The sequence below is a fragment of the Lissotriton vulgaris genome, chromosome 7 (genome assembly GCF_964263255.1).
Source record: "Lissotriton vulgaris chromosome 7, aLisVul1.2, whole genome shotgun sequence".
In the NCBI taxonomy this organism is placed as follows: domain Eukaryota; kingdom Metazoa; phylum Chordata; class Amphibia; order Caudata; family Salamandridae; genus Lissotriton; species Lissotriton vulgaris.
Genome location: NC_141695.1, coordinates 721,950,325 through 721,969,197, shown reverse-complemented (window position 1 = coordinate 721,969,197; position 18,873 = coordinate 721,950,325). Strand labels below are relative to the sequence as shown.

General features: G+C 51.3%; 1 protein-coding gene across 1 annotated transcript in view; it reads left to right on the top strand.

Moving 5' to 3' along the window:
- Nucleotides 1-18,873, top strand: part of FAM20A (FAM20A golgi associated secretory pathway pseudokinase) — a 377,577-nt gene that overhangs the window by 179,253 nt on the left and 179,451 nt on the right. The gene's annotated exons all lie outside the window — the stretch shown is intronic.

Below are 18,873 nucleotides of genomic sequence, written 5' to 3'. Positions count from 1 at the left end.
CACAAGTAGTTCCCTTTAGTGCCAACTACTGCTAAGGAAATACATGCTTTTGTGGAACAAAAATCGCTTTTGTTTTTACCTATTTTTTATATATATTGGTGAGTGTCTAACAGTTCTCTCAACAATAAAGTTTTACAAAAAACATCACAAAAGAAACAAGTATTGACAAAAAGTCAAAAGGCTGGCAGCTTTGCCATTGCTTTAAAAAAAAAAATGCCTATTCGCTAGTATGATTCAGAAAAGGGGGTGGTGATGAACAGAGTGTCTGAATTGAGCAGACCACTCTTACCCAGTCCAAAGATCAGGGCTTGATCCATCACCGTTATTTATCTCACTGCCCCATCCCAGCTCAGAACCTGGCTTTCTCCAGTATTAGGGGTGTCTTTCATAGATTCACATGCTTGAATATTCCCCGTCGTCGGAGTGGGAGTCCCACGGTAAATAAAATAGCAATAAATGCTAAATATATAATAATATATAATAAATATATATATACATAATAAGGAAAAACCCAAAAAATGCATACAATAACCATCTGGTACCTAACCAAGAGTTTCCACATAGGAATGCATGGGGAAAAAGAAGCTCCAATGCAGCCTATCCTTGTCATTATGTTAGTCCAAACTGCAGCCAATCAGGCGCCAGCAGCCCTCTAGAACCTTCTCCTCAGAGCTCAAGCCCTCAGATTTTCTACCGCACGTCGTGTGTAAGGGAGTCTCCCTGAGCTCTGCTCAGTTTTCTTTCTTCAAGTGTTCCAGTTTCTTCCAAAATGTCTTCAAGTAAGAAGTCTCTCTTCAGAGCTTGTTCCTCATGTGGAAAGCTGAGATTATTTCATGATGACCCACACAGTAAGTGTATTTACTGCCTTTATCCGGACCATGAAGTGGGTACCTGTAAACTCTGTAGAAAATTCTCAGAGAAAACTCAAAAGGACAGAGAAGGCCGTTTACTTGTCTGGCTTCAGAGGCTTAAAGACAAAGATAATTTAATTTCTGACGCTGAAAGTCTTGGGTCAGGCCGTTCTAAAGCAGCTTCTAAACGTGGTAGTGTGCAGGAGGTGCCTTCGCCATTTCTTAAAAAGAGGAAAGTTTCCCTCACAATGACCCCTGCGGTGTCTTCACCTTTGCCTACCACGTCTGGGCCCACGAGACAAAGCTCTCAGGCTCTTTCTGCTTCAAAGTCCAGTTTTTCTGTGAGGAAAACGGATTTGCCGTCGACGACGGTGGTTTCTACTCCGTCGACGAGAATGGCTGTCTCTGGTTCCAAATCGACGACGACAGTCACAACGACGCTGGCCTCTGGATCGTCGTCGGCTCTAGCGTCGACGTCTTCATCGTCGATGAGAGTGGTTCTCAGCTCTAAGACTGTGTCTTCTGTGATTCCTATTTCATCTTCAACGACGAAAAAAGCTCACTCGTCGACGACCCGGTCGTCGTCGACTAGAGTTGTGAAGGCTTTGACTCCGTCTACGCTCTCGTCGACGAGCGCACCGTCGATGGCTATCCCGTCGACGAGGGGACCTGTTCCATCTGTTCCGTCGACGACCGCTCCGTCGACGGAGTCATCGTCGACGACCGCTCCGTCGACGACCGCTCCGTCGACGATGACTCCGTCGACGATGGCTCCGTCGACGATGACTCCGTCGACGATGACTCCGTCGACGAAGACATTGAAAGTCAAGGTTCCGTCGACGATGACTCCATCAATACCAATGAAGACTGCTCCGTCGACGGTCTCCTCGTCGACGATGGCATCCAAGCCGATCCCATCGCAAAAGTCAATTGATGTCATGCCGTCGACGCGTACGCAGGATACAATTTCGACGCCGGCCTCTTCTTTTGCTACAATGCCTCTATTGCCCTTGCAGTCCAGCAAGCCACAGTTCGAGACTCTTACAGAGCAAGAGATGATTAATCCTCCATCTCCGCTGTTTGCGACTGATTCTGATCAAGAGTCTGATGACCAAGCTCACAGTCTTTCGGATCTAAATATTAAGTGCCAAGACTTCAGTAACGACGAGGAAGATGTTTATGGCCAACATCAAACAACTCACACTCAAGTTCCAACGGCGATGTTGCCTATCTCCATGATATCTAACCTCCAAAGTATGTTGGAAGACTACAATCGGCGTTTCCCACCAACGCCACAGGTTACAACGGTCCCATCAGTAATTAATCCAGTTTCTAACCCGGTTCTGGCTCCTCCTCAACCAGCGTCGCCTGTCCCTGGTCACCGAATTACATCAGTTCGTGTTCATACTACCATCTATCCAGAGGATGATGATGACGAGAATTCTCCAGAGCGTGAAGATGGTGAAGTTTCTGAAGTAGATGAGGATGGGGAGGAACATTTGGCGGAGTGGGATGACTATCGTGCTCAAACACCATCTCCTTCTCAGGTGCCTGCAGCGGATTCTCCTCCAGTAGACATCGCAGGCTTCCACCAGTTAATGGATAGGGCAGCTCAGCGATTCAAACTGCCACGAGCACACCGAGAGGAAGATTGCTTCCTATACGATTTCAAAAACCAGCCCTTGAAACAGATCCACACAGTCCCGATTATAGACTTCATCTGGTCTGAAGGGGAGAAAATAATGAAGACGCCAAACTCTCTACCAGCACAGCTGCCAAGGTTAGAAAAGAAATACAAAGCTCCTATAGGATCTCCAGCATGCCTTACAGGTCAACCTAAGCCCGACTCTGTCGTCACGCAGGCAGCTCAACGGGGTTCAAAGAATCCGGCGTCTACAATCACTGCTCCTCCGGACCGTGAGGGCCGTCGCCTGGATGCTATTGGGCGAAAATTTTCCTCCATGTCCTCTACAACAGTTCGAGTAGCTAACGCAATGGCCATTCTAGGCCGTTATGACCGTCAGGCTTGGGCTGACATGGCCGCCTACGTAGCGTTACTCCCAGATGCTTCCAAGGCAGAAGCACAGAAGATTCTGCAAGAAGGAGAAAGGACGGCAGAAGAACTTATAGATTGTGCAGTGGATGTAGCCTGCACAGGTTTTCGCCAGCTCGCTGGAGCGGCCGTCCTGCGTCGCCAGGGTTGGTTACGCTCAACTTCGTTTCGGCAGGAAGTTCAAGCACGAATCCTAGATATGCCATTTGACGGCGAGTCATTATTTGGAGCGCATATTGATGAAGCGCTACAATCTATTAAAAAGGACACGGACACTGCACGTGCTTTGGGTACCCTTCAGTTTAAGAAGCAGCCCTTTCGGGGTGCTCGAGGACGTGGCACTACGTCCACTTTTCGTGGAGGAAGCAGTCAATACCGGTCCTTCAACCAAAGTAACCAGCGTTACACCGGTAACCGCCAGCAGTCTTCCCGTCAGCAGCCTGCCAGAACTTACAGAGGGAAGTCTAATTTCAGAGGACAATCCAACAAACGTCAATGACTCCTCTGTCGAACGAAGAATTGGAGGTCAAATCTCTCTGTTTGGTTCTCAATGGTCCTCCATTACTACGGACCGTTGGGCACTCGACATTGTGAAGAGAGGCCATGCATTGGAATTTGTCGAGGTACCTCCTCCAACGCCACCTTCCGGACCACCACCTCCGCACCTCAAAGAACTATTTCATCAGGTTCGCCTTCTCCTTCAAAAAGGTGCGGTGGAAGTTGTGCCAAAGTCGCAGAGAGGGAAGGGGTTTTATTCCCGTTTTTTCCTCGTCATCAAAAAGAACGGAGAATGGAGACCAATACTGGACTTGAGAGCACTCAATCATTATCTCAAGGACCAGACCTTCCGTATGCTCACGCTTACAGAGATCTTGCGTTTGCTCTCAGTCGGAGATTTCATGACTACCATCGATCTCCGGGACGCCTACTTCCATGTCCCAATTCTAGCGGCTCATCGCAAATTCCTGCACTTCAAGGTGGGGCACCTTCATTTCCAATTCAGGGTCCTTCCATTTGGCCTCCGTTCTGCCCCCCGAGTCTTTACAAAAATGTTGGCTCCGGTCATGGCTTTTCTTCGTCTCCAAGGCATACAGATATTCCCATATCTCGACGACTGCCTCCTGAAATCACAATCCCGCGCACAACTTCTACACCATACAGCAATCTGCCAGACAGTGTTCCGTTCCTTGGGTCTGTCCATCAATCTGGAGAAATCTCAATTGCAGCCAACAACTTGCAAAGATTTCCTAGGAGCAACGCTGGACACCAACCTGGCCAAAGCATTTGTCTCCCAGGAACGTCAACAGAGGATCCTCCGGCTAGTTTCGCTACTTCTCGCAAAGAAGTGCGTTTCAGTCCGCTTGTTGAAGTCTTTTCTAGGGATGGCTTCGTCATGCATCGCTCTTGTCCCTCATTGCCGACTTCGAGCACGACCTATCCAACAGGCTCTGGACAAGCAGTGGCGTCAAGTCACCGGTTCCTTCAACGATCAGGTCTCCATCACCATTCCCATGAAGAAGGCGCTCAGATGGTGGGCACAACCACACCAGCTAGCAGCAGGCACGTCTTTTCTGTCCAACACCCCAGATCTAACACTGACGACGGATGCCTCCCTGGAGGGCTGGGGAGCTCACCTCCAAGACCTGTCCGTGAAAGGGAAATGGACTTTCCATCAAAAGTCCTGGCACATCAACAAGTTGGAGCTTATGGCTATCTTTCTGGCCCTGAAATCATTTCAACCAGTGCTGCAGGGAGAGTCAGTTCTCATACAAACGGACAACACGACCTGCATGCATTATATAAACAAGCAGGGCGGAACGAAGTCTCCGGTGTTATCCCGCCTGGCAGAGGCGATTTGGGACTGGTCCATCAATCATCAAATCCAAATCACTGCAGTACATCTTCCGGGGTTGTCCAACCTCCTGGCGGATTCCCTCAGCAGATCCCGATCATCCAACCACGAGTGGGAACTCCACCAGCCAACACTCGATATGGTCTTTCACCGTTGGGGATTCCCTGCAATCGACCTCTTTGCGACTCCAGAGAACCGCAAATGCCCCGCTTACGCAAGCTGGCATCCCCACAAAGGGTCCCAAGGCAATGCCCTTTTGATGGATTGGTCGAATCTCTTCGCCTACGCTTTTCCTCCGATTCCTCTAGTGCCACGCGTACTTTGGAAGATGCGGAGAGAGCCTTGCCACATCCTTCTGATTGCTCCCAGGTGGCCACGACAGGCGTGGTTCTCAGAGCTGCTACTCCTGTCTCAATGCAAACCCATTCTTCTTCATCCTCGAATGGATCTTCTCTCCATGAACAGGGGTCAAATCTACCATCCGGACCCCTCTTCCCTGAGCTTGTCAGCCTGGAACCTGAGCACTGTGAATTTGCACATCTAAGCATCCCTCAGGAGTGTCGTAACATCCTCGCTCAGGCCAGGGCTCCATCAACTATAAAAACCTATAAGTTGAAATGGAAACGCTTTTGCCACTGGTGTGCAGACGCCGGAGTACATCCTTTGCGTGCCACGCCCGCTGAGCTCCTCCCTTTCTTTCTCCATCTGGCTCAGTCGGGTTTGTCACATGCTACTTTAAGAGTTTTTCTGGCGGCAATATCACGCTTCCGCCATGATGGCTCCGCCTCCTTATGCTCATCCAGATTGATACGTCAATTCTTCAAAGGACTTCTTCGGACTTTTCCTCCAGTTCGGCGTCCTCCTCCAGAGTGGCGCCTCAACATTGTTTTGTCACAATTAATGACTGCTCCGTTTGAACCAATCCATAGCGCAGACCTCAAGTATGTCACCTGGAAGGTTGCGCTTTTACTTGCTCTCACGTCCTCACGTCGAGTGAGTGATATGCATGCTTTCACGATTAAACAACCATTTCTACAGTTCAAACCGGATTCTGTGCTTTTACGCACTAACCCTACTTTCCTTCCAAAAGTGCCGTCAGACTTCCATATTAATGAACCTGTTATACTGAAGTCTTTCTTTGCCAATCCGCAATCACCTGCGGAACAACGCCTGCACTCTTTGGACATTAAAAGATGTTTAAAGTTCTACATCAGCAGAACAGCCCAGTTCCGAAAATCGGATCAGCTCTTCGTGGCCTATGGCCGTTTTCAAAAAGGGCGACCAGTCACCAAACCTACAGTAGCCCGCTGGGTGGCTTCGGCGATTGCTTTCTGCCATCAGAAAGCGGGAAAACCTTTACAGTCTACAGTAAGAGCCCACTCTACCAGGTCTGTGGCCTCTTCGACTGCACTCTTTGCCGGAGTTCCATTGCATCAGATTTGCAGAGCTGCCACGTGGTCCAACAGGCACACGTTCACGAAGCACTACAACCTGGGTGCCATGGCTGAAGGGGATACCGCAGTGGGACAAGCTGTGCTCCGTAATCTTTTTCAATAAGGTGAGCCTCTGTTCTACCCTCCTCCTATGGTTTCCAGTCTTATGCATGTCTTCTCTATGTATACATATAGTTTTATAACTTCTATGGCATGGGTTTACACCTGTTGATTCCAACCTTCTGTGTATACATTGCATCCTGGAAACTTTGTGTTCGGATACGGACTGCTTACTATTCTATATTCAAGCATGTGAATCTATGAAAGACACCCCTAATACTGGAGAAGAACAATTGTTACTTACCTGTAAACAGGTGGTTCTCCAGTATTGGTGTCTTTCATAGATTCACATGCGACCCTCCCATCCTCCCCTCAGAGGCTCGCTTCTCCTCATAGACTCTGTGGTCACTCTTGTGCTACGAAAATCTGAGGGCTTGAGCTCTGAGGAGAAGGTTCTAGAGGGCTGCTGGCGCCTGATTGGCTGCAGTTTGGACTAACATAATGACAAGGATAGGCTGCATTGGAGCTTCTTTTTCCCCATGCATTCCTATGTGGAAACTCTTGGTTAGGTACCAGATGGTTATTGTATGCATTTTTTGGGTTTTTCCTTATTATGTATATATATATTTATTATATATTATTATATATTTAGCATTTATTGCTATTTTATTTACCGTGGGACTCCCACTCCGACGACGGGGAATATTCAAGCATGTGAATCTATGAAAGACACCAATACTGGAGAACCACCTGTTTACAGGTAAGTAACAATTGTTCATATGCAAATCAGTCTGTCCCTGGCCCAGTGCATCATGGGAACAGGGCAGACTAAACTACCAAGCCAATTCTTCACCAGAAAGGAAACAAGCTACCGGGGACCGGTTTCTGGCATTTCAGCCGTCTTCGGCCCGGCTTGCTTGAATCCTGATGGAGCAGTGAGAAAGGGACTCATGTCTGAGTATACCCTGCCACACCTATAGTGGCCAAAATCGATTCAGAAAAGAAGGTGGTGATGAACAGAGTGTCTGAATTGAGCAGACCACTCTTACCCAGTCCAAAGATCAGGGCTTGATCCATCACCGTTATTTATCTCACTGCCCCATCCCAGCTCAGAACCTGGCTATATGCAAATCAGTCTGTTTTGTAATGCCAGAAACCGGTCCCCGGGAGCTTGTTTCCTTCCCAGTGTAAGAATTGGCTTTTGTAGTTTGGTTTGCCCTGTTCCCATCATGCACTGGGACAGGAACAGACTAATTTGCATACAGCCAGGTTCTGAAACTGGGATGGTGCAGTGAGCTAAAAAACGGTGTTGGATCTAGCCCTGATCTCTTGACTGGGTGAGAGCTTTCTGCTTAATTCAGAGACTCTGTCCCTCACCACCCCTTGTTGTAAATATTTTTGTCTACCCTAAGCGTGGAAGGGTATTCTCAGATGTGAGACCCTTGCTCATTGCACCATCAGGATTCAAGCAAACCGGGCCGAAGACGGCTGTAATGCCAGAAACCGGTCCCCGGGAGCTTGTTTCCTTCCCAGTGTAAGAATTGGCTTTTGTAGTTTGGTTTGCCCTGTTCCCATCATGCACTGGGACAGGAACAGACTAATTTGCATACAGCCAGGTTCTGAAACTGGGATGGTGCAGTGAGCTAAAAAACGGTGTTGGATCTAGCCCTGATCTCTTGACTGGGTGAGAGCTTTCTGCTTAATTCAGAGACTCTGTCCCTCACCACCCCTTGTTGTAAATATTTTTGTCCACCCTAAGCGTGGAAGGGTATTCTCAGATGTGAGACCCTTGCTCATTGCACCATCAGGATTCAAGCAAACCGGGCCGAAGACGGCTGTAATGCCAGAAACCGGTCCCCGGGAGCTTGTTTCCTTCCCAGTGTAAGAATTGGCTTTTGTAGTTTGGTTTGCCCTGTTCTCATCATGCACTGGGACAGGAACAGACTAATTTGCATACAGCCAGGTTCTGAAACTGGGATGGTGCAGTGAGCTAAAAAACGGTGTTGGATCTAGCCCTGATCTCTTGACTGGGTGAGAGCTTTCTGCTTAATTCAGAGACTCTGTCCCTCACCACCCCTTGTTGTAAATATTTTTGTTCACCCTAAGCGTGGAAGGGTATTCTCAGATGTGAGACCCTTGCTCATTGCACCATCAGGATTCAAGCAAACCGGGCCGAAGACGGCTGTAATGCCAGAAACCGGTCCCCGGGAGCTTGTTTCCTTCCCAGTGTAAGAATTGGCTTTTGTAGTTTGGTTTGCCCTGTTCCCATCATGCACTGGGACAGGAACAGACTAATTTGCATACAGCCAGGTTCTGAAACTGGGATGGTGCAGTGAGCTAAAAAACGGTGTTGGATCTAGCCCTGATCTCTTGACTGGGTGAGAGCTTTCTGCTTAATTCAGAGACTCTGTCCCTCACCACCCCTTGTTGTAAATATTTTTGTCCACCCTAAGCGTGGAAGGGTATTCTCAGATGTGAGACCCTTGCTCATTGCACCATCAGGATTCAAGCAAACCGGGCCGAAGACAGCTGTAATGCCAGAAACCGGTCCCCAGGAGCTTGTTTCCTTCCCAGTGTAAGAATTGGCTTTTGTAGTTTGGTTTGCCCTGTTCCCATCATGCACTGGGACAGGAACAGACTAATTTGCATACAGCCAGGTTCTGAAACTGGGATGGTGCAGTGAGCTAAAAAACGGTGTTGGATCTAGCCCTGATCTCTTGACTGGGTGAGAGCTTTCTGCTTAATTCAGAGACTCTGTCCCTCACCACCCCTTGTTGTAAATATTCGCTAGTATGAGACAGAAAATATTCATATGGGCTTGGGGAATGCAGAAAATATCGGGGGCAACAGCTGGGCATTATGATCTCAAAACTACTAAGGAAAGATGAGGTGAGGTCATACTTAAGGGTGGAAAGAAACACTTGGAGAGTATGTTAATTTACAGAAACTTCGAGAAGAGACGTTTAAGTGTCTAGTTAATTACATGGCAAACAGATCGCTACATCTAGTATTTGCGTATGAGAGTAAAGTACGCCGCGGCCGCACTTAATAGATAAGGCTGTCATTTGGGCTAAACGGATTGAGGTCTGGTTTATATTTAATAGAAGGCTCTGTATTAAATCCACCTTGGGGTTTAGAAGTTCTATTCCTATCCAGGTGATATGCTTGGAACTGACAACGCCTTTCTCTAAAGCGAGTATACAAAACAGTGATGGATGGAATGCTTGAATTAATCTCAGCCACTGGTAATTACTTGGGGCTGCATCCCAGTCCATCGTTATTTTGGACACCATGCCACCTCAGTTTGGACCCAGCTATATGCAAATCATTCTTGACCCTGCTCCAATGGGAACAATCCAGCCCGAACTGCCAAACCAGGTCCTCCCTGAAACGGAACACAACAACCCAGAACCGTTTTTTTCCTAGTTAGGGCTCATCAGCCAGGCAGAGCTTGATTCCAGTGACATAGTGTAAAGCGAGAGCATGCAGTCTATGATGAACTCCATGTTTGTGTAACAACAGCTTCCCTCTTTGCTCTCCGTATTTGGGAATGGTTGATCCAAAAAACAGGGTTACAATAACACTCAAAGGGTGGATAACCTTTCTTTGACGGCCATTTTTACGATCCTCTAGAAACTGCTGTATCTTATTTGATGAAAACCCTGAGGAAGCATTGGAGAACAGAAAGGATCTTATATCAAAGCCAGGATATTTCTCCCAAATAAATGCTCATTTCCATGCATTCTAAAGATTGTGCCACAAAACTTACCACTGACTAATGCAGATTGTCACTGAACCCTGAACAGAGAGGGGTTTCCATGCTTCTCCACATGAACCATCTTCCATTACTAGACCTGATGTAGATGGTTTGGAATTATTAGATGGCATCACTGGTGCAGGCTGTGCAACAGTGACCAAGAATCTGTTATACATATTTTGTTTAACTGCCGAAAAATGGAAATACAAGAACAATATTGTGGAGTCACCAACTCGTAAAGAAATTTCTAACAACAGAGCAATATGAAGATATTAATTTATTTTCTGTATCTAGAGTGAGAAATAGTACCTGGAATACAACTAATTGCTAACTGGACATTTTAAATCAACTGAAATTGATTGGGATGTGATTGTAAATTACGAGACTGTAAATGCAAAAGCGTTTTACTATCCTTTATTGTCCTTTCCATCAATTACTACCTTACTGCGGTGGAAAGGTTTCAGTGTGCTGATGACGGCAAGGTCAAGGCTGAATACCAAGGCCTTCGTCTATGTTGATCATAGAAAATTGTGGAATGTATTAAAATACCCCCTGATCAGCCTCATACAGAGTCTGTACACCAATCGAAAAGAGACAGTGAGGGCCGATTATGGAGAAACAGAGTGACTCAATGTGGCAAAACATGCTTGACAAGGTTGTATCCTCTCACCATATTCGTTCAATCTCTACGCTAAGCATATTGTGTAAAAATCTGGACTCAATGACGTTCAGACTGGAATCAAAGGGGCATATTATCAAGCCTGGGCGATAATATTATCGCCGCTTTATCGGCAGGAATCTGCTGATAAAGTGGCGATAATGGGCTTGATAATATGCTCTATGGAATACCAATCGAAGCTCATGTTAGATGTCCTTCACATCTAACATGAGCTTCGATTGGAATTCCATAGAGCATATTATCAAGCCCATTATCGCCACTTTATCGGCAGTTTCCTGCTGATAAAGCGGCGATAATTTTAGTGCCCAGGCTTGATAATATGATTCATTTTGGACCCGGCCTCGTGGCGTGGTTCCCCCCCCCCCCCCTCACGAATCAGCTCCCAGTCAGCCAACTCTGTACATAGGGACTCCCTAGCTGCCCTACCAATGTCCGACCCAATGCCCATTGTCCGTATCGGCCTGTCCCCGGCCATTCTTCCAACCCGCACGCCCTGACCCGCAAGGCCCCATAGGCCCCTCGCAGCCATTTTCCCTTCCCGTGATCCCTGATGCCGTAGGCCTAGCCTGACCCCAGCCCCAGCGCAGCGTAGGCTCCAGACGCGCCAGCCCCCGTTAGGAGGGTGAGGGGCCACCCTAGTGAGAGAAGACGAGAAGTTTCGATGGCACCTCCGGCCTCCCCTGAGCGACCGGTTTCAATCACACCTCTGATCCTCCCCTGAGGGCCAGTTTCGATGTCACCTCTGGCCTCCCCGAGTGCTGGCTCCAGACCTGCTGGGCGTCTGGGAATTCCCGGACGTATCCTTGAAAGGATCAAAGAACCAACCGCCCCCACAGCCTCGGACCCCCGCCTACCAGGGTCCGGATATCAAAGGGTCACTGAACTATATCAAGGGGCACCCCAGAACTAGCGGGCAGTTGTATCTTGGACCAGGAAGCCCTGCTGATTTGATCGCAGCTGAACTGAACCTCGTGAACTCTTGAGCCCTGCTGACGCTGTCGCGGCTCGTTCTTGGAACTGAACCATCGGAGCCCTGCTGACCTCGTCGCGGCTCGAGCTTGAATCGTGAAGACATCTACGGAACCCTCTGAGCCCTGCTGACGTGGTTGCGGCTCCTCCTGAACATTCTACAGAGTGAGCCCTGCTGACGCTGTCGCGGCTCAAGGAACATTCTAGTCCGGCTGGACTATCGTAGTTACCATCTTGTAGAGAATTACCTCAAGTGAGTAGGATCACCAGTGCGTTTGCCATCTACCGTATCCCCCCGGCTCGAGGATTGAGAGCTTGGCGCAGGGTACGCCCCGTGCTGGGTTACGACCATAAGACTGTCCCGCTACCCTCTCCCTAAAGACTTGAGACTCTTTGCGATCCCTCGATCGTTGTACATAAGTGTGGGATTGCTTTTCTTCGTGAATATAAAGAAGTTGATAACTAATCCTTCGGTGTTGTGTCTGTTCATAAGTGTGGTGTGGTCCTCGTGTGTACGATTCGCTACTTGAGGTCTTCCCCGGTGGAGATTCCTCCCAAGGCTCGGCATTATTGGTGGGAGAGGTGGGTCACGGAGGAGTTGGGTAGACATAACCCGACCTCTGGGGCCGCCCCTTCTAACATTGGTGGCAAGCGACGGGATAAGAGCCTACGCCTAGAATCGTACAGTAAAGTGATTGACACACCACCCGAACAAGACCAACCACGAGTCTCTTCGGATCCAACGAAAAAAACGCATTTCAGAAGGAAAAGCTGGAAGAATACACCTACAAAGAATTGAAACAATTCTGTAAAGATTTCCGCATCGCTACCACTGGATTGAGCACTAAAGACGACTTCCAGAAGGCCCTGACGGCCTGGGTAGAAGCCGGGGCCCCTCTCCCCACGACTGAAGGAAACAGTGGAGAGGAAGAGCCGCCGACCAAAACTGATGGCCCGAGGGAAGAGGGAGCCGACTCCCTACCACGAGCTACCCACACGGAGAGAGGCCTGTCGGTGGAGGAACTGGCAGACCGGGAACGCAACCGGAGCCATGAGCTGGAACTGGTCCGACTTAAAATTGAAGGTGAAATCAAACTGGCAGAACAAAAACTGGCCATCGAACAGTTACGGCTGCAAGGGGAATTGGAAGACAAAAAGCTCCAGCGGGAGCTGGAAGAAAAGAAGCTCCAGCGGGAGCTGGAAGAAAAGAAGCTCCAGCGGGAGCACGAGGAGAAAAAGCTCCAGCTCGAACACGAGCGCAGCCTGAAGGAGCTCGAGATCAAGGCCCGGAACGAAGAGTCCCGACCCCCGGGGAACAGAGACCCTGCTCCCCTGGTCGAACCGAAGGTACACATCCCCAAGGATGTGGTGAGGGAATACTACAAGAACGACGATATCCAGCAGTGGTTCAAAGAATACGAGGTCGCCATGACCGCCCACCGAGTACCTGAGAAGGATTGGGGGGCCGGATTATGGGGCCGCTTCCTCAGCGAAGGGAGAGACACCCTGCTGGTTCTGCCCTCCGCCGCCGTGAACTCTTACACCCACATGAAGGACGCCCTCATGACTCGCTATGGACTAACCCCCGAAATGTACAGGCAGAGATTTCGGGACTGCAAGAAGATACCCGGCACCACATGGGTGGAGTATGTGAATTTCTATAGCAGAGCTTTGGATGGGTGGATCAAGGGCAGCAAAGTGACCACCTTCGAAGGTCTGGTAGACCTCATCGCCTATGAACATCTATCAGATAACTGCTTTGTAGACCTGAGACAGCATCTTCTTGATAGTAAGATGGCCGACCCCAGGAAGTTGGCTGTCGAAGCTGATCGATGGGTGAACACGAGTCCCACGAAATCCAGTAGGAGACTCCAACCGAAACGAGCAAGAAAAGCCACAGCAGAGGGGAGGGGGGAATCAGAATAGGCAGAGGGCTCCCCAGACAGGGCCTCCTCGCAGTCCTCCTAGAAACCAGCCAGGGACCCCCCGCCAGACGTCAAGGCCGGATTCCCGCCTGTTAGATCAGGACCCAGAATAGCCACAGCCTGCTATAGATGTAACCAAACAGGGCACTATGCCAATGACCCCAACTGCCCCCTGCTCAAGAAGACCCCTGCTGCGGGTCCCCCTGCGCGCCACCTCGCCAACGTAGCCCTAGAAGAAGAAGAGGAGATGGAGGACCCCGAGGGGTGGGAACCAGCAGCCATGACCCTAGTTTCCCTGGGGGATAGAGAAATGGTCCCCGGAACCTTCCTACCTGATAACACAGAGAAGTACCGACAGCAGGTGACTGTCAACGGGTTCCGCATAGGAGCCCTCCGAGATACTGGGGCCAGTGTCATGGCTGTGAAAGAGCATCTTGTCACCCCAGACCAAATAGTACCCTGTGCCTTCTGCAGAGTGATCTCCGCTGACAATACCGTCCGCACCTGTAAGATAGCTCAGGTCCCATTCGAGTGGGAGGGCGTCTCCGGAGAGTTACGAATTGCCATCCGCACCGACATGCCCGTGGACTGTCTCCTCGGTAACGATCTGGAGAGCTCTCCCTGGAAGCAAGTAGGGCGCAAAACTGCCCTTGAGATGGTGGGCCTACCCGAGTGGGCCTGCGTGACCACCCGATCCATGGCGGCCCGGGTGGCCACCCCCGAGGAGGTGACTACCGAATTACCTCCCCCCGTTCCCGCTGAACCAGAGGGTCGCGGGCAGACGGAGGGCCTGGACCTCTTCCCCAGTGAAAGCAGTGACCCCGACTCCGGTCATTTGGACCAAGCTGGTGAGCCAGCCTCGAGCACGGACGATCTCCCCGAGTTGGCCCAGTGGCGCCAAGAGGGAGGGCCCTCCCGAGAGGAGTTCTGCCTGGAGCAGACCTCGTGTCCCTCTCTTGTGGGGCCGCGGCTGGTGGTACCCCTACGTTTCCGCGGATTCCTCCTGAACCTGGCCCACGATGTACCCCTGGCGGGACACCTCGGTCAAGACAAAACCTACCACCGGTTGGTCACCCATTTCTACTGGCCCCATATGTGCTCCGATGTGGAGGCCCACTGCAGGTCCTGCCCCACGTGTCAGGCCAGCGGAAAAAGCGGAGGGCGATGCAAGGCTCCCCTCCAACCTTTCCCCGTGGTCAGTACCCCCTTTAAACGGGTGGGAATCGATATCGTGGGCCCCCTTGACCCCCGAACGTCCCTAGGACACCAATTCATTCTGGTCCTGGTGGACCACGCCACCCGTTATCCCAAAGCCATCCCCCTCCGGACGGTGACAGTCCCCGTGGTGGGGCGGGCCCTCATGGGGATCTTCTCCCGGGTGGGATTCCCACGAGAAGTAGTGAGCGACAGAGGAACGAACTTCATCTCCCGGTACTTGAAGTCTCTCTGGCAACAGTGCGGGGTGACGTAAAAGTTCACCACCCCGTACCATCCCCAAGGGAATGGCCTGGTCGAGCGGTTCAACCGCACCCTCAAGGGGATGATCATGGGTCTTGAGGAACCCACTGAGACACAAGTGGGACGTCCTCCTCCCCTGCCTCCTGTTCGCATACCGCGAAGTCCCCCAGAAGTCCCTGGGGGTCAGCCCTTTCGAGCTGCTCTATGGGCACCTAGTCCGAGGACCTCTTAGCCTGGTCAAGGAAGGGTGGGAGACGACGTCCTTAGAGCCACCACCAGATGTGTTTCGATACATTCTGGCTCTTCGGAATCAGACTCGAAAGTTCCGAGAACTGGCCGAGGCAAACCTCGAAGCCAGTCAAGAAGAAATGAAAAGGTGGTATGACCAGAATGCCACTCTGGTCGAGTTCCAACCCGGACAGCAGGTCTGGGTGATGGCCCCTGTGGAACCCTGTGCCTTGCAGGACAAGTGGACGGGTCCCTTCAAGGGGGTGGAGCGGAAGAGTCAGGTTACCTACCTTGTGGATGTCCAGTCCCCACGAAACCCCTTGCGGGTTCTCTATGTGAACCGCCTGAAACCCCACTTCGTGCGGTCCGAGTTGAGTTTACTCCTCGCCACCGACGACGGAGCCGAAGAAGAGACGGATACCCTCCCCGATCTCTTGTGCGTAAAGGAAAAAGATGGCTCTGTAGAGGGAGTGAGACTTGCCCCCTCCCTCACCCCCGAGCAGCGCAAAGACTGTCGCCAGTTGTTGGGGCAGTTTCCTGACCTATTCTCCCTCGTCCCCGGAGTTACCAGCTGGTGCGTCCACGATGTGGACACCGGGGACAGCCCTCCGGTATGGCACAGGGCCTACCGCGTTCCCGACAGAGTCCAAGCCTGCATCAAGACTGAAGTCTCCAAGATGCTAGCCCTGGGAGTGGTCGAGGCCTCTGACAGCCCATGGGCCAGCCCCGTGGTTCTGGTTCCGAAGGCGGCCGCCCCCGGCGCTGTTCCCGAGCTGAGGTTCTGCGTAGACTACCGAGGGCTCAATGCCGTCACCCGAACCGACGCTCACCCTATTCCCCGAGCAGATGAGCTCATTGACCGCCTAGGGTCTGCTCGATACCTCAGTACCTTCGATCTGACCAGTGGCTACTGGCAGATTGCCCTGACCGAAGGGGCTCGGGAGAGGTCCGCCTTTTCCACCCCGGATGGCCACTACCATTTCCTGGTGATGCCCTTCGGCATGAAAAAGGCCCCCGCCACCTTCCAGAGACTGGTGAACCAGGTACTGGCAGGATTGGAAGAATTCAGCGCCGCCTATCTGGACGATATTGCGGTGTTCAGCTCCCACTGGCCTGAACATCTCCTCCATCTCTGGGAGGTCTTGTTGGCCCTGCAGAGGGCCGGTCTCACCATTAAGGCCAGTAAGTGTCAAATCGGACAAGGGTCCGTGGTCTACCTGGGGCACCAGGTCGGCAGCGGCCTCGTGGCACCTCTTTAACACAAGATCGATGCGATCGTGCCCTGGGAAGCCCCCTCCACCCAAACGTAGGTGCGAGCCTTGCTCGGGCTCACGGGGTACTACCGCAGGTTCATAAAGAGATACGGTAGCATTGTAGTGCCCCTCACCGAACTGACCTCTAAAAACCAGCCGAAGAAGGTTAACTGGACCCCCGCCTGCCAAGAAGCGTTTGAAGCCCTGAAGCACGCCATGTGCACTGCCCCTGTGTTGCAGGTCCCCGACTACTCCAAAGAGTTTGTGGTCCAAACGGACGCCTCCGAGCATGGCATCGGGGCCGTCCTGTCCCAGTTGAATGAGAAAGGCCTGGACCAACCAGTGGCCTTCATTAGCCGGAGGTTACTCCCTCGAGAGCAAAGGTGGAGCACCATCGAGCGGGAGGCCTTCGCGGTGGTTTGGGCTCTGAGGAAGCTGAGGCCTTACCTGTTCGGTACTCACTTCTGAATCCAAACCGACCACCGACCCCTCCGGTGGCTAATGCAAATGAGAGGAGACAATCCCAAATTGCTGCGATGGTCCATCTCCCTCCAAGGGATGGACTTCACTGTGGAGCACCGGCCAGGTGTTGACCACGCCAACGCTGACGGCCTGTCCCGTTTCTTCCGCCTCAGTGAAGAGAACCCCCAAGGGGATGGGTAGTTCTCTCCGCCTTTCAGCTGGGGGGGACGCGTGTTGGACCCGGCCTCGTGGCGTGGTTCCCCCCCTCACGAATCAGCTCCCCGTCAGCCAACTCTGTACATAGGGACTCCCTAGCTGCCCTACCAATGTCTGACCCAATGCCCATTGTCTGTATCGGCCTGTCCCCGGCCATTCTTCCAACCCGCATGCCCCAGACCCGCAAGGCCCCATAGGCCCCTCGGCAGCCATTTTCCCTTCCCGTGATCCCTGATGCCGTAGGCCTAGCCTGACCCCAGCCCCAGCGCAGCGTAGGCTCCAGACGCGCCAGCCCCCTTGGGAGGGTGGGGGCTACCCTAGTGAGAGAAGACGAGAAGTTTCGATGGCACCTCCGGCCTCCCCTGAGCGACCGGTTTCAATCACACCTCTGATCCTCCCCTGAGGGCCAGTTTCGATGTCACCTCTGGCCTCCCCGAGTGCTGGCTCCAGACCTGCTGGGCGTCTGGGAATTCCCAGACGCATCCTTGAAAGGATCAAAGAACCAACCGCCCCCACAGCCTCTGACCCCCGCCTACCAGGGTCCGGACATCAAAGGGTCCCTGAACTATATCAAGGGGCACCCCAGAACTAGCGGGCAGTTGTATCTTGGACCAGGAAGCCCTGCTGATTTGATCGCGGCTGAACTGAACCTCATGACCTCTTGAGCCCTGCTGACGCTGTCGCGGCTCGTTCTTGGAACTGAACCATCGGAGCCCTGCTGACCTCGTCGCGGCTCGAGCTTGAATCGTGAAGACATCTACGGAACCCTCTGAGCCCTGCTGACGTGGTCGTGGCTCCTCCTGAACATTCTACAGAGCGAGCCCTGCTGACGCTGTCGAGGCTCAAGGAACATTCTAGTCCGGCGGGACTATCGAAGTTAACATCTTGAAGAGAATAACCGCAAGTGAGTAGGATCACCAGTGCGTTTCCCATCTACCGTATCCCCCCGGCTCGAGGATTGAGAGCTGTGTGCAGGGTATGCCCCGTTCTGGATTACGACCATAAGACTGTCCCGCTACCCTCTCCCGAAAGACTTGAGACTCTTTGCGATTCCTCGATCGTTGTACATAAGTGTGGGATTGCTTTTCTTCGTGAATATAAAGAAGTTGATAACTAATCCTTCGGTGTTGTGTCTGTTCATAAGTGTGGTGTTGTCCTCGTGTGTACGATTCGCTACTTGAGGTCTTCCCCGGTGGAGATCCCTCCCAAGGCTCTGCATTATTGGTAGGAGAGGTGGGTCACGGAGGAGTTGGGTAGACATAACCCGACCTCTGGAGCCGCCCCTTCTAACAATCCAAAATTCGGGGAAAAAACAACCTGTGGTATGCTGATGGCCTAATCCTGATTGTGCAAAGTGCAGAAGATCTCAAAGCAATGATTGTCAAAATCAAAGAAAATAGCGCTGCAGCTGGGACCAAAGCGAAATGTGAAAAAGACTAAAATCATGTCAACAAGAATCTTACTATGTCTCAGAATTAACAATGAAGAAATAGAGATCCTCAAACATTTAATTTTCTTAGGATCACAGCTAAGTCGAGATGACAATTCCTGCCCCGAAGTCAGAAGATGACTATTACTGGGAAGAAAAGCAATAACAAGCCTGGACAAAGTATTAACAAGCATTGACAAAGCCAAAAGGTTCCACCTATGCCTTGTCAATATTTTTGACGAGATGCT